Source organism: Chroicocephalus ridibundus, chromosome 5 (assembly GCF_963924245.1).
Source record: "Chroicocephalus ridibundus chromosome 5, bChrRid1.1, whole genome shotgun sequence".
Lineage (NCBI taxonomy): Eukaryota > Metazoa > Chordata > Aves > Charadriiformes > Laridae > Chroicocephalus > Chroicocephalus ridibundus.
Genome location: NC_086288.1, coordinates 4,689,479 through 4,714,832, shown reverse-complemented (window position 1 = coordinate 4,714,832; position 25,354 = coordinate 4,689,479).

The window sequence follows — 25,354 nt, the reverse complement described above, 5'->3', positions numbered from 1 at the left end:
ATCTCCTGTTGTGTCTTCAAGATGCCGATAAGCTGCATTTACAACTCATGTTCTCAAGAATAAGTTCTGCAATAAGTGCTTTTTGTGAAGGAAAGATGTTCCTTAAGCATTAATAACAGAAGGTGCCGTAGTTCCCTGTTACGATAGGATCTCCAGAACTTTTTTGAGGACTGACTAGGAATTAATTTGAGGAATTCATCACTTTAACTATTATCAAAAAAATAAACAAAACCAAACCAAGTCTTTCTTAGTTGTCAGACATCAGACACTAGCATATCTCTGTGTGTGTGTGTGTTCCTGAGTGTTTGGGTTTTGATGTTGGGGGTTTTTTTGTTGTTATTGATGTATTTTTTTTTCCCCTTAGATTATATAACAATGACAAAAGACAGACAAAAGTAAACAAAAAAAAAAAAAAAGCAGTGACATGGCCACAGCTATTCCTTTACTTATCATAAGGGAATCATCAGCCAGGGGAAGAAGATAAGCAATGAAGTGTATACCACTGGGCTCTGGATAACTAGAAGCAATTTTTGATCAGACTGAGCACTTGCTTCACATCACTGCATCTCTAAATAAAATAAGAAACAACCCCATGGCACTGTGTTTATAAAGAGAAAAATATGGAGGGGAAAAAAAAAAAAAGGCAAGCCAAGAGCGTTATCCTGCAGTTGCACCCAGTCATGTGAATAGAGGCTTAACAGTTTAATTAAGCTTGTTTGTGGGCTGTGTTTTGATTCTTATGAGCTTTGAAGGACGGCTCCCATAACTTGCTGTTGGGGCCAACTGGAAAAATTTCAAGGGAAGTTTGGCTTCTGACCCAGGATTCTGATGCATCTTTTCAAATATCCGCGATGGCACAGTGAGAGCGATGTCTGCAAAAGAAGAAATACAAGATGGAAGTTTGTCTAGTTACTGAAATTTGGCAGTGAGCATAAAGCTGCTGGGAAAGTTAAACTGTCCTCAGAGTTTGCGTGCTTAGGACACAGGTGACAAAGCAGATCCTGTGTTCCTAGGTGAGGCAGCAATGTCTCATAACGTTTTTGGATGAGAAATGAGGAAGCAGGAAGAGGAGAAACGTGATTCTCCTCTGTTAAAGTGGCAGCTGGAGAATAAATCAAGTGGAGCATCCTGCTTAAGCGCTCATTCTAAAGAATAACACAAGTTTGTTAAAGAATAACATATGTGACATGCCTCTGCTGATCTAAAACCTCTGAGTGGCCTGCAGCCAGAACCCTATAAAACATTCACTTACGCAAGTGAAAATTTGCCTGGCAATAAATGGCTATACTAATTAGATTTTGAAAGGTGCTCTTAACCTTTTCACCTTATTAGAAAATAGTGAGGATCTGAATCTCCATTACACTGTGCCAGCTTCACGCTGTTATAAATCCTACCAGCTCTGTTTAGTGGTAGAATAGAGAAACAAGGGAGAAGGCATTGCGAAAGGATGCAAAGGTTTCAACAAATGCGTCTCCTTGAAACTAGCAGCTCATATCCGGAGAATTTCTTAGTGTAGGCACTCCGTGCTGAATAACACCATCTTGCGTGCTGTGTTTCCTCTTTCTATGATGCTCAAGAAAAAAAAAAAAGAGTAGTTATGAATATAGTAAGACTACAGTTAGCATCTCACAATATGACACAAAAAAGTCAACTTGTATGTCTTCCAATTGCTAGAGGAGGGGGTGATTGTGGAGGTCAAACTCCATATAGATTGTTAAAAATTAAGAAGCTTTGACAGGAGCAGGGGAGAAAAGAATGTAATCGCCTGTACGTAATTCTGCTGCTTCATCACAAGTGTCCGTGTGGCGGTGTTAGACTGTGCATGGGTCCTTTTACCTCTTTGGGCAGAGAAGAGACAGGTGGCCCTAAGCAGTTGCTCTTGGCAGCGCTAGTTGTCTTCCTGAAAGAGTCAACAAGAAAGATGCAGCTCTGAGAGCTGCCCCGTGCCAGCTGCTCAGAAAAGGTAACCAACCGATTTTACAGACTCTGAGATGCGAAGTAGGATCTTCACCATTGATTAAAAGCTTTGTTATTTTTGTGTTTTTATAATTTAGTACCATTGTTGCAAATGAACATTTCAGTGAAGTTGGGGTTTTATTTTATTCTTCATTATTATCTAGGGATAGAACTGACTCTGAATAACCTAAAAGATGAGGCACTCCATTATTTTTAAGATTAAAAAGCTTCTTGCAAGGATCAGGTGGAAAGTCTTTGGGGCGTCTCGCATATAAACTCTGAATTTCCCAGAACTCCATATGGAAACTGCTGAGTCTGAAGAACCTAGCTTTAAGCGGCTTTCCCACAAAACCACCATCCATGTTAGAATGGTTTGGGTCGGAAGGGATTCTAAAGATCATCTCGTTCTAACCTGCCTGTCATGGGTAGGGGCACCTCCCACTAGACCACGTTACTCAGGTTAGACTCGTCCAGGCTACAACATACCATTTTTCCATGTTTTCTCAAAACCGTAAGTATTTTAAATATGTTAAAAAAGGTTACTTTGCCAAAACAATTCATAATGCACTGCAATCTAAAAACCCGCAATGGAACCAAAACCAGTTTAATTACCAGCTATCGTTAATGCCTCAGAGATCAGTCACAGGATCAAAACGTTAGGTCCTCGAGTTTCCAAATGCACGAGTTAATGTTCTCCTAGCACTTTTCAGCCTCCTTGCTGAAGAGCAAGAGATAAGCCCAGGTAAAGGCTGGGACTTTGAAAATTTTGGTTCTTGGTGCATCTCGATGTACTATCCAGACTTGCAAGGTTTAGAAAGCCCATAAAGTCAGACCTGCTGTATGGTGCTGGAGTTCAGCATCTACGTGAGGGATTCCTGATGTGATTGACAGCCCTAGCAGATACTTGACTGAAAAGTAAAATTACCGAAAAGAAGATTGGTTCTGTTCTACCTCAAAGCAGGACACACCAATGCAGCCGGGCACAGAAAGCTCTCCAGTCTAGGAACGTTCTGCCTGATACAGCTGTCCTTGAATCCTCAGCCATTTTGTAGCCAACCACCTTCAGGCTTCCAGGCAGAGAAGTACGGTTTATAAAATGTAATCAAAGTAATTGTAAAACAGCTGTCATTGCAGTAGAAGGGCTTCAGTGCTGTGGAAGTATCCAGGTCACAGGAAAGGGCACTGCGTGCAGACTTGGAAAACATCCTTCCTACCAGTTTTGCCCATTTCCTATATGAAATTATTAAAATGCCAGTAAAGACCAGCGGGCCATTTGATCTTGTATCCTTACTCCACCAGGAATTAAAGCCCAGTGTTTCTCAGGAAGGTGAAGTAAGTTCATAACGTATGCAAAAACCCCCACATTCGCGGTATGTGGGAAATGTGTCCTATCTTTGATGGTGATCATTCTTTTAGCACGGTAACCTTTTTCAGGCAAGAATATCTACAAGTGCCTTGAAGCACAGGGAACCTTTATGGATCTACATAAATGCATAATAATAATAGTCAGTGCCCTTAGCCATGAGATTTGATAGACCTCATAATTTAATCTTAACTGGTGCAGTGTGTCTGCAGATAATGCTCTTTTTTCACAGTCCTGCTGCTTGCCGCAAAAGATCATGCTGTAGTAGTTTTAGTACACTTCAAAAGTAGAAACAAGGCAAGTGTCACCTTTCCATGCAAATAAATATTCTAGTTGTAATTAAGTGAAGTATATAGAGAAATAAGGACAGCCACAGTTTTACATCATTACAAAAAAAACCTGCTCCGGGCGTATTAAACATGCCAAATTCTTTCCCTTAGTGCAGTGCTTCGTAAGTTTTTGAGTGTCTTTTAGACCCATCTTCTGGTGACTGGTGCTGGAATTTTGCTTAGGATTGTTTCTTTACGTGATACCTCTTCCCTCTGTTCCTTGTAGAAATACCAAAGATACGCTCATAGAGAGAAAGGAAAAGACCTAGCTTTGACTGGGTAAATTGGCACAAAATTGCATCTAAGCAGAAAATTTCCATTTCTGTGGAAACATGTCAATGTATACTTGCCAAATTTACAGTTGCTTCTTGTATAGACCTGCTGTTGTTCTCCTAATGAAATCAATGTTTGAAATTAAGGTTGTTCAAGAATGGGGAAATATGATTTCAAAAATCTTGTAATATTGCTCAAAGTGATGTTTTTAAAGGAGACACATTTTAACAGCTACTTTTCAGAAGTTTCTCCCCATTTTGGCATATCAGTGTTAGTGTCTTCCATTTTGCTGCATACAGAAATTCACTGTCTTTGTGAGTGAGCGTCTGTGTTTGAACAAACATTTCTACATATCAATTGGACGACAGGTAACTCATTGTTCTGCAAATGCATCTGCTCAGCCTCTTATTTATGCACAAAATGGAAGATGACTAGTGGTTTGCATTTTTGTATAGAAATAATAACAAAAAACCAGTCCTTTCCTTTCTATCAAGACAGTAAACATGTCAAAACTCTATTTAAAAATATGTATTTTTTCATAAACCATAAAAAAGTCATATTTTCTCTAGCATTGGTACAATTTTAGAAAAACATGAAGCTGAAATCCAAAGGACAAAAAAACGTATCTTTACAGCAAACTTAAGGAAACCTATTCAAAACTGAATATTCTTTGTCTTTTGGTATGACAATGATAGTGTCCGAGTTTCCAATTTTCTGACTTACAGAGGCAATTCAGCAAGAAAATAGTATCTTGTGTTTCAGTCGCCTGCTCCCAGATGTAGAGAGTCAAAAAAACTCTTTCTTGATCTTGATTTTCTGAGCGCTCCTCCTCTAGGCTCATTAATAGTTGATGTTAATGTATTTTAAAAAGTGAGTTTCTTCTTTGATCTAAAGCTTATTTATGATTATATTTAGAAAACGCATTTCCTTGCTAAGTTGTTTCCCCACCTAACGCACAGGAAGGATGCAAACTGTAAAGTTGAGGTGGGGAGTCAGAGACGGTCAGGAAAGGCAGTTGGCGCTGAATGCTTTGGATGAGATGAGCCAAGGAGCAGCAATCATCATCTCGGATCAGCAATGGCCTCTTCCACGTCTCTCCAGTTTCAGAGAACATTGTTGTGTAAAACTCTGTATCGCTTCCGAAATTGGTCCTCAGAGTCAAAAGCTTTCTGATTGCTCAGAAGCTGAGGCTGAAAGACAGAAGAGAAAAATATCACGGCATTGCAATTTATTCTTGAAACCTGCCGGTTTCATATTTCCTGGCTTGGTGGGAAAAGCAGAATGATCAATATGCAGAATGGAAAGGGGTGACAAATGCCAACCGACATAGATGCAAAACAAGTCTTATGACCCATGTAAACTCCCAATTCCAGAGCACAATGCTGCAGGAGATCTCGTTAGTGTGCCTTTACATGGAACAGAAAGGGGGGAGTCATTTGAATAACATTAACCTTGCATTAAGCAAGCCAGCCTTATCGCGGCCGAGTAACATCGGGTGTCTGAGAGACGGCGTGCGGAAAGATGCCGTTCCGAAAAGATATTACATTAAATGTAATATCGGATCTGCTCTCGTTACCTGGAGAGAGGCAGAGTCTCGGGTGGAAAATGCAACTACTCAGCATTCTCCCTCATGCGAGACTCTATGAAAATTACACCCTCCCCCCCCAAAAAATCCCAGATTTGCGACAGTGGTTTTCAGTTGTTTTAGGTAATGTTTGTGAAATAGCCTATTCTCAATGCTCTCGGCTCCTTGCTCTGGAGAACCGTGACTTTCTGGCTCTCGAGAAGGAGTTAGTTACAACCCACCACGGTAATGCCGGCTTCAAGGTGGACAAGTAGCAAAGGGGACAACTGGAACACTGGTAGGAAAGATGGTTCTGCATTTTCTATTGCGGCGTAGAAAATTGGGAAGCTTTTCCTTTCTCTTGCTGCCAGGGCTTACATTCAGGGCATTTAAATTCACTTTTCCTGTCGTTACCAGAGGACGGCGAGGCCTGCTCTCCCGCTCCGTGTCACATCTCCGGACGGATCAGCGGGAGAGAGGCGGGCGCTCTCCGCCCCCCCCTCCTTCTCGCGCGCAGTTCCTTCTGGAACGTTCCGGCAGCTGGGCGGGCGTGGGGTGGGGGGTGAGGGTGGCCGCTCCGGAGTTCCTGGGTGACAGTCGGCCGGCGAGGACTCGTGGCCCTGCAGGGTAAGGAAGCCGGCCCACAAAGGGGCTGCCTCCCTGAGGCGTCCGGTCCCCCCGGCGGAGCGGGGCCGGGGTCGGGGCCGCCGCGCCCTCAGCCGCCGGGCCCTCAGCCGCCGGGCCCTCAGCCGCCGGACCCTCAGCCGCCGGGCCGCGCCGCGCCGCTCCGACCCCAGTCTTGTTCTGTCGACAGTCTTCAGCCAGTGTTTGAGGTATTTTTTGTAGTCTGCGCCTCTACAGAGGCTGGTGTGGTTTGAGAGAACGCGGTCTCCGAACATGAATACATCCACACCTGTCCTACAAGCGATAGGTGCTTGAGTGTGCTGAATACAAGTGTCTTATTGTGAAAGAAGTAACAAAGGTAACTTGATGGTATGTGTAGAGAAATAAATTTTGGGTCCTCGGAGAGCATCATCGTAAACGATGCGGAGATTTGAGGGACTGGTGCTTAAAAAATGAGAGGATCGCTCATGACTTTACTCTTGTTGAGTCTGAAGATAAGACTGAACCTAGGAACTTTTATTTCCACCCTTCTGTATGTCTACCATGCTAATAATTCAATAAGAGGAACATGTATGTGCTGAAGACATTTTAGCTATAGTGATTAGCACTGTTCCTGTTACAATTAGGAGTAAGAAATGTTTACAAATGTCCTTGGGGTAAAAAGGCCCCTTAAGTAATTATTATAATTGCATGACAATTGCTTATAATTGCTGGACTTCCCAGAAATGACTTTCAGAGGAAATCCGTGTAGCCAATTGCATTACTACCTCCTCAGATCAATATTATATTAGTCCCAGTGCACGGATACCCACAGGGCAAAGTAGCAAACTATTAGCATTTCATTAACAATATACCCAGTCGCAAGACTATTAGTCAAATGAGTGATGGCCCAGGTAGGACATGTCTTTAAATGTTTATGAAGAAGTAGTAATCTCCTCTTTTTCTTTTTTTCCCTTCCTTTTCTTCACTGCCTTTCAAATAAAAATTTGCCATGATTTTCAGATTACCATACATTAAATTCTTCCATTAGTAACAGAATAAGTGCACCAGGTCAGCAACAGCGTAATTGTTTCCAGTGTATTTTTCTGATGAGTTTTAATACTAACACAAAAAAAAAAAATCAAGGCCAACACCTTCAGGTTATATCCAGACTGATTTATTTTTTTTTCTTTCTTCCAAGACTGACTGAATTGCTGCTAATTAGTGTCAGGTTTCTGCATGAAATATTTCCTGTGCACTGTTGGTCTCCAGTTCGTTTGCCCAGGTTTTCCATGAGGGCTGCTATCTGTCAGAGGGCCACTTAAGCTCTTCCCAACCAGGCTCCATTTAAATTTAGATGAAAGCGTAGCATCTTTCTGAATAATCCAGTCACTATGTGTCTTTAACAGAGAGGAAGTCATAGTATCAGTAGCATGACCTTGCTGAAGAACCAGAAATATCTCAGAGATTGAGCCACTGGTTTAAAAAAAATAAATATATATACGCATATACGTATTGGCATCTAGTTATTTAATACGTACAGTAGTGCCCCAAAGATCCATCAGTCTGCTAAAGCAAAATGAAAGCAACCAAAAAAAATTAAATACTTAAATTGGCAGAATTAAAACTCCAAAGTTTTGTTCGTATGTACATGTTTAAGCACCTTGTCGATGTTCAGTTGTAGCTTGGAAGAGGCCAAGAGCATCCAGCACTTCCACCTGACTTGAGGTTATTTATTCAGGAAATTATCAAAGATTTGAGGCTTTAAGTTTTAGACTTCTGTCTTTCTAAAGACCAAGACCTTTGGAAAATACAAACAGAGTGAGCATTTTTTTCAGTTGTTTAATAATTTATTTAAACCCACATCTGAATTTAAATGGATATGCTCTTTTGAAAAATTAATTAAAATTAAGGTTTTTCCAAAGGTATCCAGAAGAACGTTGTCTTTCAGGTTGCTCAGCTACTTCGTGTATCTTACAAGCTTGCCCAAACAGCTGTGTTCAGGTCCGTAAAATCGCTGTGTTGTCAGCATACCTTTGGGGTTTTGGCTAGTGCATGTTTAAAATGGATAACTCCACAAACATTAAGGTCCTCGTTTTGCACGGGGCAGAGACCCTGAGAGGTTGAGATGAAATGTAATGCAGCTACCTTCACACAGTTTTCTCTATTTTACCACTGTAGGTATAAAGTTTTATAATTCATGGATTGTTTGCATTTCATATATGTGTTACAGAAACAGCCTCTGGTTGATAGAGAGGGAGCTGGCAAAGATTATATCTTTATATGTATATAAACTGTTTTAATTGCTTTGCTGTACAGAATGACGACTAGTCATGTTACTGATATCATTGTTCTATTTTATCAATGTCTACGGTTGGAAGTTTCGAAATTCCTTCTAACTGTTTTTTGGAATATAGCTTTACTTTCTTCTGTGAGAACGGAACTGAGTCCCCATATAATTGGAGTCACCTTTGCTGTGAAGGGTAAATGAATAAGATCTCAGGCAGCAAATGGAAAAATAGCCCATTACAAACCATTCAGTAAAAATTTAATGTATTTAATACATTATATTGCCTATATCATAGTAATAACTACCATTAAGAGGAGGAGTTTTGCTTCAGCCTGATCTTAGTCTATAGCAATTCACTAGTACGTTCTGCCCTTCAGAGTTAGTCCAAACAAAGAATGCATGGGTAGGCTCAGATTCTGTATGAAGTGAAGGAAAACAGTAATGGATGCTCTTTGATATGCTGATGTTTCCAACAGCAATTAATCAGATGATTTAGCAGGTGATTCTGTCAAGTTGGAGGCCTGATCCTGTGGCTGTGGCATCAGCACCCAAGTCTGTACTATGGACCTGGGCACTTGTACCAAGCCGAGAGCAAAAGAGTATCTGCTATGTGACACTAATGAAACACAGCTGATAAAAATGGAAGAAGATTTAAAAGTAAACATAAAAAAACCCCCCAAAAACCTACCTGGAGAAATATTTTCAGGATTAGGTCATCCCCAAGTAAACTACTTCTAAAGTTTCTATTGTGCCTTTTGTTTTCAAGTCAGTATTGTATATCAGGCTTTAAGCTCCTTATTCAGTATATCTGGGCTCCTGATCTTTACTCCCTATCCTTCTGGGGAATCCTACTTTAGACAGAACAGGGAAAATAGGCATGTCCAAAAATCTTTTAAATTTTGGCCGTCTTGGCTCATTCTGAATCATTCTCAGAGTACTTGTGGCATCAAGATGGAGAAGCATGAAAGGCTAATGATACTGCTAAGGCTACAAATGCAAGCTTATCTCTTTTTTCTCCTGATCTGGAAAAAAGATTCAGTGAATACAGCATTCTGTCATTTTGTCTTATCTGTCACCCTGTGAGATTTATTCAGATATATCACATTCGTCACTGGTCACCACAGGCATCAGCTTCTTTCTGTTATACTCCCACTATGAGGGATGTGCAGCAGAAACTAACAATTAGGGAAGTGGGAGGGTTAAAGAAACCTAAGGATATTATTAGTAAAGGTGTCAGGAAAATTAATCTGGTATTTGAGTTCTGGTTTTGTCTGTTAAGATCTCCAGGAAATATTCAACATGTTATCTTAGCAATTTACACTTTTTTTGAATGTGATTTATCCTTATACATTTACAGCAGGGTTCCTGCTGTTCACTTTATGGTTTTGTTTTTCGTTGTTTTGGTGAGATATGACATTAATTTGCCTTCACATCTTTTATTCATTTTAAGTATACAAAAATTCTCTGAAATGTATTACCACATGAATTCTGGAAAATGCAGCATATGATTTTAGTAAACATTGGAGATAGACATATATATTTGTAAGAAACATAGAAATCTGTCTTGGAAGAAGATATGACAATATTTGTATATCTTAAAGTCACACTTTTTAAAATTAAGGTGAAAGCATCTGTGAACCATAATACCTAATTGATTTGTAAACTGGTAGGGTTTCTGTTCATCCTAGAGTGATATTTGGTGTCTGCCTTCACCAGCTCTCACATGAAGGTTGCTTTGCCATGTGCAGACATCCTTCCTGCTGGCAGCTTGCAATATGAAGACTTAACCCTTTGCAAATTGCAAAGGTTTGACCTGCAGGTATGGACATAAAGGCCTATAATCAAAAGAGAATTTGCACGTGAAGAATAAATTAATATATAAAATACAAAATAACACTGCATTAAAATTGATTTACTAGTCAAGTAAGTACATGATTTCAGCTTTTATTTGTGAGAAGCTCTGGTACCAAATGTACAACTTTAATTTACAGTTTTTGGCATACATGTAGATCCTGTTTAAATCTGAACTTAAACTGAATCTGACTGATTTGTTAAGCTGTGCTGTGTTCTAATACCTAATTCCGTACACTGCAAAAACTGAAAATCATTGTTATATTCTCAAAAAATGATAACCAGAATTTTGTAGTGTAAGGTCATATTTTGACCTTCTGTATAAGCGTAAGACACTTATAAACTCTCTTACTGCAAGACCCCAAGTCCATTCTATTATTATCCATGTGATATTAAACAAGCCCAGAGCAGCATCAAGACAGTAATGAAGTTTACTTACTGTTGTTTGTAGTAAACTTGTACGTAAGTGATAATTTTGTTTTACACTTTCACGAGCCAATCGAAAACAGTTGAGCACAGCCTTTTTAAGTATTTTTCTGCCATTCTATTTTCATTAAGTTCAAAAGTAAGATGGAATTTCAGTGGCGCACAAATATTTGCTTGTTAGGGAAAACAGTTTATGTGTCAAGGTTTGTGGCAGGTGTAAGTTGAATGATTCCATATGGTCTTAAAAATGACTCAACCACAGCATCAAATCCCTTGTTAAAAAGTTCAGAAAAATGCAGAACAACCTAATTTAGCATCCATCACTTTAGGAACCATTAGCTTCTCACTAAGATTGATGAACAGACGAACCGTGGCAGATCTGTTACATCCATGCTACTTTCACTGGAAAGCTATTAGGCTCCTAGAAATCATTTTGGAGTCCCATTACTCAAAAAGCAGAGTCTGTGTGAGTGTTCAACCCTCCAAAATGCAGCAGATTTTCCCCATAAGCAAAATACCATAAACATTTCTCCATAAGATCTCATATTGTGATGGTTGTCTCAAGTGTCTGCAAGAGCTAGACTCATCCTTAAGGCTTCCAAGCCAAATGTATGACCAAAAATATACACGTCAGCTTCACCCACATCAACTTCAGCTGGACCAAAACAGTAGTTCTAGATCAAAAATTCATGGCTTTCAGTTAAAGTTTGTGACCCTTATTCATGCACATGCAGCGTCTGTAGATCACACACTACAGATGCTTATAGGCTGTGTCATTCAGGATGTTTTGAACGTTTCCAGGACTTTAAAAAGAAATACATCAAAAATTACAGCTTTCATTTACTTTTGTGAGATATTAAAGCAGTTCGTAAAAACAAATTACAATGATGACCCATTCTCTGTTCTTTTTAACCAAATTTTGAGCAAAAATTTGGGGTTGTCATGTATTCATGCAGTGACTAAAATGTCAACGCAATTGTGCTTTACAATGCCAATTAATCCCCCTTTTAATATAGGAAAAATTCACTGTTACTAATTGTAGTCCTTAAAAAGTAAGAAAGTCTACTGACGGATTGAAACCTGCTCTTTTAACTGATGGATAGAAAAAAATGTTGTAACGCAGCTGTGTACCAACAGCCCAAGCTGAAAAAGTCCAAGGGAAAATTTAAAATCTGTATGGCTCTACTTGTTTTAAATTTGGTTGTTGGTGGAATGATTATATTGGTCCCTAAGATTTTAAAAATGCTCTGATCAGTTGTATCACCTCAATGAGGCGTGGTTAGGTCATAACAGCTCTCAGGCCTTGCAAAGCCTCTTGTGCACTAGTGCGAGGCCTTTGTCCAGTACTCACTGGAATAGAAAAATAAACAGAATCCAGAAATTGAAATAATTTAAATAAAAGTTTTCTCTTCACTCTCTCTGTTGGAGTGGCCAAATTGATAAACTAATCAATCTAAAGCAGCACTAGCAATAGCAAGACTGATTAAATTAAATCCTGTTACAAAGAAAGAACAGAAATGAGGAAAAAATAGGAGCCTCTCTTTTTAGAAACTGATGGTGCCTGTGCTTGCGAGTGAGGAAAATGTTTCCTTGCAGATGCTTCTGTTTCCAGTGGTGTGCCTGGTTGTTGGCAGATTTTTGGATACGGTACACAAGCATTCTCTTACATGCCCTGGCTCCTGATGATGGATGGTCATCGTTAACTGGATTTTGGAGATGTAGTGGGCTGTCTCTGGGCAAAAATGAGCTGAAAAAAGGACAGACAAGGAAAAAACCACATCTCTAGTTATGAATGTTGTTTGTTTTGGTGTTTACCAATCCAGAGCAAACTTCTGCGTTATCGTAAAAACTGGGATAAAAGTTTACCTTACTCAAACAGTGAAAATAATCTTCAGGCTCTGCTTTGGGTTAGCTGCAAATACCCAGACAGTTGAACATGGCAGATGGTCAGCAGAAGTTGGAGGTAAGGCTGGGTAAACCTGGAGACACCAACTGCTTTACTTTCATGTAGCTGGCCTGAAGGGCTCGTCTCCTCTGTAAGCTCAGTCCATGTCCAGGAATTAAGGTCTAGGTCTAATGAGGGATCTGATCTTGGAAATATTTTAATTCACAGCCGCCTGCCCCCGGAGTCAGTGATGGAAGAGCCATCCAGAAGCCCCATGCGGAGCAGAAGACAACAGTGCTGTGGGGAAACCTTCATGTGCTGCAATTTAGAAGTCTTCAAAAGAAGAACAAGCATTGCGAGGATCAAAACAAGACTCAGGCCTGAGGTAAGTACTTTTACTAGTGGCAAATAGAGTCGTAGTCATCTTTTTATTTTTCCTCTGGTCTCTGAATCTTGTGTTCTTGCTGCTCTGGGGCCTCAAATTTTCCCCTGTGGATTGGTGATGAGAGTGGGGACTCGTGTGTTGGGGCATCTGTAGGGAGGGCAGAGAGAACTGGGGTTTCTCAAGGTAGGTACTCGCATGTTTCTGCTTGAATGCCTCTTTGGTTAGATGGCTCATGGAAGCAGCTGATCTCGAATTCACGTGCCTTCACTTAGAGGTAGGAAGGATTTTAGGTGCTCTTTTCCCCATACATAGTATTTTCTATTCCCAAACTTGCTGTTTCTCCCAGAGAGAGCGCTGATTTTGCATGTGTTTTCTCAGCCAGCTGTTCCTCTCATTGATTGGAGTGAACTTGAGTGCTGACTCCAGAGTTCAAGTTTCAGAGGGGCAGAGCCATCTGAGGAGAGGACATTGTGGCACTCAGGGCTCACAGTTCTTTCAGGGTCTCAGTTTACTTACCCTCTGGCATTGGCAATTTTTTGAGCGAAACTAACCCAATAATTATTAAGTTTACTTAATTCAGAATCAATACTATTAAAGGCAATGGGACCATTTCTTAATGAAAAAAATAGAATAAAAATTATGGCTAGCTAGCATGTCCCAGCTCTCTGCCCATCAATACCTGTTTAGGTATTCCTGCCCTGCCTGCCACTGGCCACAATGCTAAACTTAGTTGCAAGTGATATTTTTTATTTCCTTGTTTAGCCTGAGAAATAATTAGGTATCTTATGTGCTTCTATGGACATATCCAGAATGAAGTCACAGGGTAGTCCATAAATAAAACTGGTAATAATTTGGTGTCTGTGATTGTATGATATCCTGCCTTGCGTTTTATGGATTATATTTTAACTCATGAACGAATTCTGCTCTTGAAATTTGGTACTTTCAAAACAATTTAGAAACCACAGTGCCAAGTTCTAATTTTCATCTAAAAAGGAAAAGTAGGAGCTTGCAATCTGCAGAGAAACACACCAGTGCACCACAAGCCTGCGCAAACTGATGCAATTGCTTTCCTAAGCAGTGAGAGAGGAAAATGTGACATTCAGTCATTTTTAGCTCACGTTTTGTTTCATTCTAACAGCTTTGCTTGATAATTTTTCCTCCAAAATACAAATAAATGTCACATTGATGGGAAGATTGCCAAGCTGTAGTAGAAAATGATTTGCTTTTTAACATAAAATATTTTTTTAAAGGAAGTGTATCAAGCGTCATTAGATCTCATGGAAAAAGTATTCAAGAAATGGTTTGAGCTGTACAGAATAACCTAAGTCCCTCTACGAAGTTTTAAGATGAATAAAAAATTAGGTTGTTCATATTCAATATTCAGTGTGTCAAACAAAATACATGTCAGTGACAGCAGCATAAATGCTAATTGATAGGATGCTGGGAATGATTTTGTATCAAGTGCTAACGTTACCGCTCAATAACTGACAACTTTAAGATTATCTTGGATGTGTTGAAAATCTGCTGTGCTTTCCAAGTGCCTTTGACATCTGTGGTCTGCAAAGAATCCAGAAAACTCAAGCAATAGGTTTCCATGTAGCCTATACTGAGTAAAAAATTTTTCATTTACCATAATAAGAATTGGGAGGAATACCTATATGGAATATTACATCTTATTTTTTGAAACTTACGAAGTTTAAATTTGTTCACATTATTGAGAAATGCCACCTTTCATTATTTCTCCCTGAATGCATGTGTTTCTTTTCTGTTATTATGATGCTGTAGCCAAACCAATGTAATTTATTTTTGTACAGAAAACTATAAAAAATCTTCTACAGGATAGACCTACACAGAAAACCTAAAACAAGTTTTTTTTCCTGGCGTCCTGCATCACTAGAAAGGAATGTGATTCAGCACTTTGCTGGCACGGGACTTCAAAAGTGTCTCTTTCTGCTGAGGTATTTAAATTAAATCCGTGGCATTCGCAATCAAGACATTCATTTTGCTCTGGTTTAAATACATCCATTCATTTTGATATTTGCTATTCGACACTTCACATCATTTTTTAAGTCTGAATAAAGCAGGAAAATTTCCTTGGAGTGGAAATGGCAGTGCTCAAAACCTGTCTCAGCACTGTGAGGCATCACCCCACCTGTACCATGACTTCAGTGGGGGCCAGGCAGGACACCCCCCATGGGGCACCCTGAGCCAGCACAGGGCCCAGTGGGTTGGGACCCACACCTGGGGTGGGACGTCATGGGTCCATCCCACCAGCCTGCAGGTATGGGGTGCTGGGCTACCACCTCTTGGGACCGGCTGTAGAAGGTGTTTAGGAGCATGTTTGTGTTCATTAACATTTCACAAGTGTCTAGTGTTTGGGGTATGTATTTAAAAGACATGTAGATGTGGTGATGAGGGACATGGTTTAGTAGTGACTTGGCGGTGCTGGGTTAACAGTTGGACTTGGTGATCTTAAAGGTCTCTTTCAACCAAAATGATTGTATGTGCATAGCATGACTGATATTGATCCTCAGTGTAGCTTAATTACAAGTCATTAGTAAATCAATAAACCACTTCAGTCCTGATTTGGTTTAAACTATATGAACTGAGCAGTTTTTCTGTCTGACAGATATCAAGAGTGTTGCTACTAAAGACTGTGACAAGTAGATAATACTTAAGTAAGCTGCTTTTGCAGAAATTTATAATTTTAGTATGGAGTATCCCAAAAGTATTTTTTTGAAAGGTATACTTTGGAAATGGTACTTGGAAACTCAAAATCTTTATTTTTGGACTGTTCCAAAGTGCCAGTAAGATTTTGCTAATACTAAGAAATAACGGGAACTATGAAAATAACAGAAACTATGAAATGGAAATATGACTTGAACCTAAAAAAAAAAATATTAAAAAAAATAAAAGCAATGCTAGAAAGCTAGCACATCGAAACATCCCAGCTGTCAAATTTCATAGCTCCACAACAAATCTCATATCTTGGCTTATTGTCTTGGGTTTGTAATTTTTTTTAATTAGACTTTGAATTCTAATAAGATGAAGATATGTTGGTTTTTTTAAACAGAAATTAGTTTTTAGCTATTAGCATATTTATATAAGTAATATTGAATGCGACCCTTAGTTAAAAATTCACAGTAAATTAACTTTTCCCTTAATATAAATGATATTTCAGATGTACTTTAATTATCCATAATAGAACACCACATTAGTCTGAGATAAATTCTCACAGGAAAAATATGATATATTTATATCAACAAACTCAGCTGTGTCAATTTGACTTGAAAGGAATACTTAAGCCTAGAATTCGGTTCAGAAAAAGTTTGAACATGAAACTCACGTCAGGGGAATGGCAGAATACTAAGCAAAAGAGGAATATCTTTTCTCTGTATAGTCAGATTTTGAAAGTTTATAAATGTGTCCAATATCTTCATGGTTAGATACTTAAAGCTTTCTTTTTAATTAGATTAGTGTATGTTATAATACATTAGAAAACAAAATACAACCAATGTGTATTTCCAATACTCTGTTTTGCAAACATAGAGATATTAATTTGAAAAAATAATTTATGAAATGCATTTCAACTACAAATGGCACTTCATAATGTCACAGAAATGAATAAAAATGCTGGCGTTTCCAAGAATTATGTAGGATTTTAGCTTTAGCTCTCCATCTCTTTCCCCACTAAGTGAAATGAATATGTAATGCCTCAAACAAAGTAGTTTCATATTGTAATCTTTGATACCAGTGTGATTAAGAAAAGCATTAAGAAAGGTTGCTTCGTGCACTGTGCTGAGAAATCAGTGCTGCTGGGGAGAATGATAAATACTGGAAGCTGCTATGAAAACAACAGTAATTACTGATACAGCTGTATATTTGTGGCACTATTTTTCATTTATGTTTTGCATCATTGCACATCATGACTACTTCGTAAAAATTCCAGATTAAATTAGTATTAGGAAAATTCTAGAAAACCAACCATTTAAAATAGTCACTAAGGTTGGACCTAACTCAGAAACCTATTTTGCTTTATTTAAAAATATAAAAAAAAGACATCATATGAAGTGCCCAGGGGTCAGTATAAATCAGGATTTGCTTTAGTGAAGTGAAGCTCATAGTTTTGAAGTTTTATTCTTAAGGAGCATGAATTTAACCGTGATAAACCTGCTCATCTTCTCTCTATTCAGATGTACGAAGGAAATGTTAGACGGGTTGGCTTTTTTGGGGATCTTAAAACCACTGCAAGCCCATGTGCAGTAGGAGATAGCTCCTAATTCCAGCGTGACCTAGAGATGTAAAACTGAGTTCAAGGCCTTATTTTACTTTCTAGCCACATGTGGTAAGAGAAAGTCAATTCCTTGAGAGCTTTTCTCGCTGAAAAGGCAAGGGAAAAAGGAGAGCAAAAATAAGCGCGCTCCTGTGGGACAATGTCCTTCGATAGCAGAAGAGCCGGACATGCTCAGCAGGTCCTGCTCCCTCGGAATTTGAACAGGAGGGATCACTTGAATAGGAAAAAAGAAAAAAATTACATTGGAAGAGCCATCTCTTACTCTGCCATTTGCCTGCTGACCTAGATTCACTCTCTGGTAGAGTTATGATATTAGAAAAAAACATTAGATATTACTTGGGTGTGTACTGGAGTGGAATTGTAAGCTACAAACAATTACTAGATTTAGACATGTGTATCTGGGTTACTTTAAAACTCTGGAAATTATTTAATCTTGGAATGGAACATGTTATAGGTTATCTTTCCATGTATACTAATACAAGGATTAGAGATCTTAAAATGCTAAATGACTCTCCATTAAGACCCAGACAGATCAACTTTGATCTTTGCAGGCAGAAGGAATAACTACTGGTGCTGTATGAGTTGAAGATGACATAAAAGCAATAACATTTTGGAGGCATATAAATTTGTCTGTCTAGCTATACATAAATCATTTCCTGTCTTTACTGGAAGATTGCATCAGTGTTAGAAGGACCAAATTATCTTTCTGTTAGTACTGAAGGGTCTAGGCACCAGAGATGTTGATCTTCTAAGGGTGATCCTTGCCTTCGGAGGAAGGAAGGTTTTATCTCTGCACCTAAACCAAAAGAGGAGAAGAAATGGTTTTCCCAGGTAATGAACATTTTTGGAGGCTTTACAAGTTTCTTAATTTGTGTAAGGAGGAAATGAAGTTTTTCTGAAGCTCATCACTTAGAAATTTTGGGCATTGGGTTATCTGAAAATTCATTCCTGAACCCAGACAGTGGCCCTGTCCTTAGTAGGGATGAACAAGTAACTGGGGGAGAGGAAAAAGAGGAGGGTAGAAAGAATTCGCTCAGCACTTGAAGTGTGAATGCGAAAAGTTACACTTCAGTTTAAGAAAACCTTTATGGAGACGGTAAATTTGAGAACAAGCATTTGATAAAAACACAAATGAAGTTTAAAAGAAAAAAAGTTAAAAAATATTTGCTGCAAGGTTGGAAACACTCATCCTTTAAATCACGTAAGCAAAGTTTTTGGCTTACCAAACTGAAATAACTTGGTGGTGCCGCTGCGCTGTTATCTGTAAGGCCAGCACTGACCTCTTGGGTTTGTTTAAGAAATAGGAAACTTGGGTTCAATTCATCCATCAGACTGAGAGCATTTGAATCCTGTCCCAGGAACTTGCTCAAAACGTGATGAAGTATCTCATTTAATAAATTAATATTTTTTTCTACGAAACATTCCTTATCAGCCTTTTTCTCATTGTGGAACATAGTGTTGGGAATCTATAAATTTTTTCTGGTTCAAGAACTTCACCATCTTCATTTTCCAACAGAAATCAGCATATTTTAATATTAAACAAAAATCTTGACTTAAATAATTTCCCTGTGTATTAAACTCGTTAAGAAGTATCAGGCTCTCAAATCCATTAATTTAATATGAGTAGTGTCGCCTGCAGTAAAGCTACTGAATTTATTGCTGAAAGATAACATTTGGATAAAGAGACCATTCCTTTACAGATGACTTCTGAAGGAAATCACTGCCCTTATAGAACCTAATTTAATTAATCTTCTAGATGAAGGCAGTAGTCAGTAGGAAGAATATGATGTTGTTTAGCTCCGCTCTTATGAATATTAATATTCAATAAAATGATTCTTCTGTTTATTCATTAATACTATAAATGTGCATTCAGAGCTCCAGCTCTAAAAGTTGCCTGTAGTTGTTTTTCTTCCTCTGTTCTTGTAAACAAAGACTCTTCACTTTCCTTCATTTGATTCATACGAAATTTTAACAACAGAAATTATGGTAAAACTCTCGTTTAAGGGAGAAAAGGATTAATGAATGTGGACCATGCCTGCCCTAAGCTGCACTTGGAGAACTGTACTGTGTGTCTGTGTGTATGACTTGAGAATTAACATCTGCAGCACCTGACATTTTAAATGGAATAATTATGCTAGAATACATAAATAGAAGTACAGTTTTTAGGTCCCTATGTGAACAGAATTTAATTTCATTATAAAAATCATATAAGAAGCCTTTCTTTAAAAGAGCAAAGTGAACCAGCCTTTATCTTTTCATGCTCACCAAGCAAATTATTTTAACAGCATTAACCCCGATACAACCAGCTCTGACCTGGCAGTGTCAAAGTGGAGATGTCACAGTTTAGGAGGGGGGCTGGAAGAGAGCCCCCTTTGTGCAGAGCCCTTCTGCTTCCTTTCAGAGCTCCCTGCTCACGGAGCCCGGGGGAGCCCAAAGGCACAACAAATTGGTTCAAAACAGTTTACAATCACTCGCTTGGTAACGTTGTAGTAAGCATAAAGGGAGGAAATATCGGTGGTGTAGTGTGACACATACAGTGCGAAACAACTTTTCCTAAACCTCTGGAGGTAACTGCTTCACGTTCAAGCAGAGAATTCTTGGTACATGACCTCTTCAGTGTTGTAGCAAAATCTTGTAAGATTTTGTGTTTTGTCTGGATTTATTTATTTCCCCCCCAGAAATACTGTATAAAGTTGTAGCTGCATATAGAATAATGGAATAGTTTTAGGTTAAAATGTATGTTGATCTACTTGATTTAAATAGAATTGATTTTTAAAGGAGACAATGTTCATGTATGAGTATACTCCGAAGCTTGGCAAATTGGTCATGTGTGCCAGCAGACCTGTAACTGAGCTAAAACATTTCTAGGAGGATGTAAGTTTAAATATTGCATCTTCTAGAAATATACTTCTGCTCTCATTACCGTGGCTGAAGTAGGTAAAGCACGTGAAAAAAAGATGATAGCTGGTAGAGAGGAGAAAAAGGGAGTCTCATGAATTTGGGCTTCTGAGTTAATCTAAGAGTGAAAAAACAGTTGTATCTCTGTTTTCAAAACGGTGTATTCTGGTACCCTTTAATTTCAGGGAATGTTTCTCCCAAAATCTGTTCTTCATTCCTTAATTATATATTTCAGGTACAATGAAGAATTCCTTCAAGCTTGATGATACAGCATCCTGAAAGGTAAGATGCAACAGAATTTTTTTAAATGGCTTCATTGAATGAGAGACTTTCCACTTGGGTACAATCTCACAAAGACCTGAAAGTCATTGCCTTGCAGACTTGGCTCTGCAAAGATGCTCTTTACAGGAGCTCCCATATTGTGCTCAGACAAGATAAAATCCTGATAATCAGCACTTTTGGTTATCAGCACTCCAGTACTTATGAAAAGAAAGAGCAACAGTTTTTCACTTGCCAGCGGCGGCAGATTGTTTGCCTGTCCTGCTGTGCACTGCACAGAGCACGCTGAATCTTCCACTTTGATACGATGGAAAATATAACTGCTATGCCATAAGTATAGCAGATACATGTGTTTCTGTGTTGCTGATTAATACAAAATATGTGAGGCCTGACCTAGAACAATACTGCAGCTTAATTCTGTATTTGCAGAGATTACGGTTTTTATGTCAAGGCGCTGAGATGTTTACATGATGTGGATGTTTTCCAAAAGCTAAGAAGTAATGAAAAATGATTTTCCCAATCTAGTGCAACTGTTGCAAGCAATGTAACAGCTGGTGATCTGCGGTTCCGTGAGAGATGAACAAACTGGTCTAGGCACCTGCAGAGCATAGATAAAAATTAATAAGAAAGTGGGAAGTTAAATAAATAATGAATTGAACATCCAAAGGGGAGAAGGTGAAAGACAAGCAGCAACCCATAGTGGTGCAATTAAGTTAGAAATTCCAATCAGTCATTAAAATAAAAGGTAAGGGTGGAAGAGTTTGCTCAGACCAAAGGTTTAGTGAAACTTGAGCAATGGCTTTAGATACTGCACTGAATACCTGCACTTTGCAGGCGTTGTTGCTTGTAGACTCACTTCAGAGTATAGCCATTTGCAGATAAAAGCTATTCTAAAGTAACAGTATGGAAATACAGACTGAGATTTTGCTTTTAGAACAGAACTTATATACATTTAGGCAGACAGGGATGGGATAAAGCACAAACACTTGAAGCCAAATACAAAAGCAGGGATTCTGGTATTCACCTAAAATTCCACACGTACCCAGAGCTGGCCAGAGCAATTACACTAATAAGCTCCCACTTCAAACCAGAAACCAGAGCACTGATAAAACACGCACCAAGAAAATTAAGCGTTATTTCAAAAGGCATTTGTGGTTGCTTCCTTTCTGATGCGAATCTTAAGGAACGGTTCTGTTGCTTTTCACACAGGAGTTTTGTATCTTGGACTCAGGCTGTATTCCCTTACTCTGCAAATGATACGTGTGGAGTCCAGCTGGCTAATCAGGCAGGGGGGTTGGGGCACTTTCCATCGCCCTTGTTGGAGCCATGCTGTCACACAGCAAAGACTGCCAGGGCAAATCTTGGCTGTCATTACACTAAAAGAGGGTACTCTGATTAAAATTAACTCAATATTTCTTTGAAAATGCTTTGCAAGTTACTTGAATATATCGCTTCCCACACTATTTTGACTCTAATTTTCATAATAAAAAAAAAAAGGGAACAAAAGGGAAATATTAACTATTCCTTATTTAATATGCAATGCAATTAAAATAGGATGTGCCATATGGTTCTGCTTTCCTTGTGAGAAGTTATGTGGCAAACTGAGGAAGAAGCCCAGAGTTTGCTTCCTTTCCAAGATGAGATGATGAGATTTTCATTCTTCCCTATCCAAGCCTCATTTGCCTTATACTGAAATGGTGTTTTCTAAAATGCTGAGGAGGTGACATTTGTCATTCATAAAGTTTTCAGGGCCTGAGCCAAGGTCCCTGCAGTGATGCAAGTATGCCCTTCCCTAGCCGTACACATTATACGCTCAGTGGAAAAACCTGTGACGAAAACGCCCTGTGCACATGTGGCATAGAGTTTTTCAAGGGTTCTGTCTCTCTGTAAGCCAATAAAAAGTTCATAAGACTGTTCAAAGGCAATTAGCTCTCAGTGAGGAGCCCTTTCATGCCAAATTTGTGCTCTCCAGCCCAGCTGTTGCAGTTGCAGATGTCTTTGGAAGAAGTTCATAACATCAACTTTCCAGCACAGAAAAAATGGTCTCTTCTTTCTCCTTTCACTCTTAGTGTGCAGATTGCAGGGTCAGTCTCTCAACAAATACTTATCTTCCTTCAGAAACCAACCCTGGTTTCATCATTTCAAATGTTGTTATAAACTTAGAGAATCTGGAAAAGGGCTTCATGTAAACTACACCAGTTGTTTCCACACACATACTGATAATAAAGCGTAATGGTTAGCCTTAGCTTTTCTAGTTTTCTCATGAGGTGAGTCAGTTGTGGTTCCCCATCCGGATTACATATAAATAAAAGTGGCAATTTATTTATCAGTTGGTAAAAGTGCAAGGCTTCTATTTCATAGATAAATAATTTTTGTTTATTGGTATGTGATTATTTGTATTAACGGGTGAAATACCATTTTTAAAATGTCGGCTATTTTCTCTGGCGTAGACAACATTTTGATCAAGCTGGAAAACTTTCCCATTAAATTCACTTCGAAAAAGAACCGTACGAAGACTAGATTTATTACTCAACAGATGCTCATCACATTGCTTAATGCTTTATTTCATGGTCCATATTCATCATCCTTTTCTGATTCTTAAATCTATACCCAATTCTTTTTGAACATCTGGTGTTCTTTCTCTTCTATGCTTTTAACAGAATCATTTGTTTGGGCAAAGTATTTCTTCTTATAATGCTCTTAATCCTCATGGGTGTTTGGAACACAGACAGGAGAATAGGACTTCGGCGATTAAATGTAAAGATGTTTGCAAGATTGTTTCATTTTCTGATAAATACAAATTTGTTCCTTCAATGACATCATCTGTTGTCAGCCTTTGACATAAATCTGCTGTCGCTGGGATCTGGGCAGAATGTCCTTGTAAAGGAAATTGTTCTGTGAACAATTGATTTGTGTGCAGACTTCAAGGTAAATTTAAAAAATAAACAAACTTAAATTTCTTTTTAGGATGAGCATTAAACTTGGGAATATAGTTTATTGAAAACTTGCAAATTGTTCAACGTATTTTCATATTACAATATGCTATATCATATTGATTTGCTTTTGGGTAAGCACATGTATCTAATGGGACTGCCGTCAACACATCATCTGAATGGCCGATATAGCAGTACTGAAAATAAAGGTTGGGTTTGTGGTTTGGTTTTTTTTTAAGTCCTAGATACTTTCTGAGAAAAATAAAACATGGATAGGAAAATTCCAGTAATTCATCATGGTGCCATACACCGTATCTGAAATCTGATCCTGTCTGCCACTGCATGCTCCACTCATTTCAGTGGAGTTGCTAATACACACTAGCCAAAAGAAGTAGGAAGGAAATATATAACGTGTACTATTTTTTTATTACCAGATTCCGGTAGTTTTTTCAGCTTCAAATTTACATGTTAACAGTATTGAAATTTCTTGTTAAATCTTCCAGGGTGCATTTCCTTTTCTTTAAAAAAGGAAAAAGAAAACAGAAAAAAAAAACAATCCTAGGAAATTCAGTGCCATAATGGTAATGGTTTTAGGCAAAAATATGGTCATTCAACCTGGAAAAGAAAATTAAAGCAGACACTGTAACTCAGCTGTTCTTTCTTTGATATATTGATATTCTTTCATTGCTTTGGTGACTCTAGGGAGGGAATGCTGCCTACACCTGCTCTCCAAGGAACTGCTGCCTTTGCCTGGAGGAAACATCACATCTGCTGAATTATACAGCTCTTCATTCTTCAGCCCAGGTTGCTGGTGAAAACTTTATACATTTTCCCTCGTCATTAATACTTCCAGCTGTTCTTCTTTCCCATGAAAGGAAATCCCTGTGTGGAGGCACAGCAGTCCTCAAGGTATGCCCAGATTTGCTTCTGGTGTTCAGACATCGTAGTGTGGGGCAGAAAAGTCTCTCGTCACAGTCCCAGCTCTGCTGACCTGCAGTAACACAGTTCCTTTCCCCTCAGCACGGGTATATCTAGTATGGTGCTGACAGTGAACTCTGAGTAGGCTTCACTTGCTGCAAGAGCAGAGAATAATGACAAAGTCCTCCACTGTTTCCCAGTTTGCTTACGTTATAGAAAGATTGACAGTGCTACCGTAAGTTATTGCAACAGCCCATTTATTCTGCTAAGAAGCTTTCTTGGAAATTTCACCCAGAAACAACTCCCAGACTATTTCTAAATCTCTTCTCTCTCACCTTAGCAGATGCACACAGCACTTTCTCTCAGTTTAGGACATTCTGAGAAGGATCCACATCAGGGAAACCTAACAGACCTTTTTTTGTCTTGGCCCTTGACTACCTCTTGGTTCGCAATCTTTAAAGCATGGGATTCGACTTCTTTGCTAGCATGCTGTATTGCTTCAAGATAGGACGTGTAACAGAGGCTGTCAAATGCTGGCTTGAGCACAGTGGATGCTAAGATCCACAGCAAAACTTGGAGGTTGGGACTAGATGCCTACCCATTACTGGAACACCTCAGAAACCGTAGAAAAAGTACCAAGTACTACATAGAATAAATTTATCAATTGTCATTTTTTGAATCAATCAGTCAAACATTGACGTTTCTCAAAGACTTTACCTAGTTGGTCTCATCTCTGAAGTTATCTTGGAAATACGAAGGAGCTACTGGGGACATGTGGCGTGTGCTGTAGGGAGGATGCCTTGTCGAGTAGGTGGTTTTAGCAGCACAAAACAAGGCCTGAACTTGAGGGCTGATCTGCTGAGAGTCTGTCTTGGGTTCCAGAGCTCCTGGGGCAGGACCAAAAGGGAGCTCCAAGAGCAGCCAAAACTCTCCCATGAACCCAAGTGGCTGCAGGAAGAGTTCAGGTTCAGAAAACACCAGTGTGATCCGAAACGGAGTTTTCGGGCCAGTGGCTGATTATGAAGTGCATTACTGACACACATGAAATTTGAACGAAGACTAGGAAACAGTTTCATTACATTGGAAAAATAATTACAGCCTGTGAGC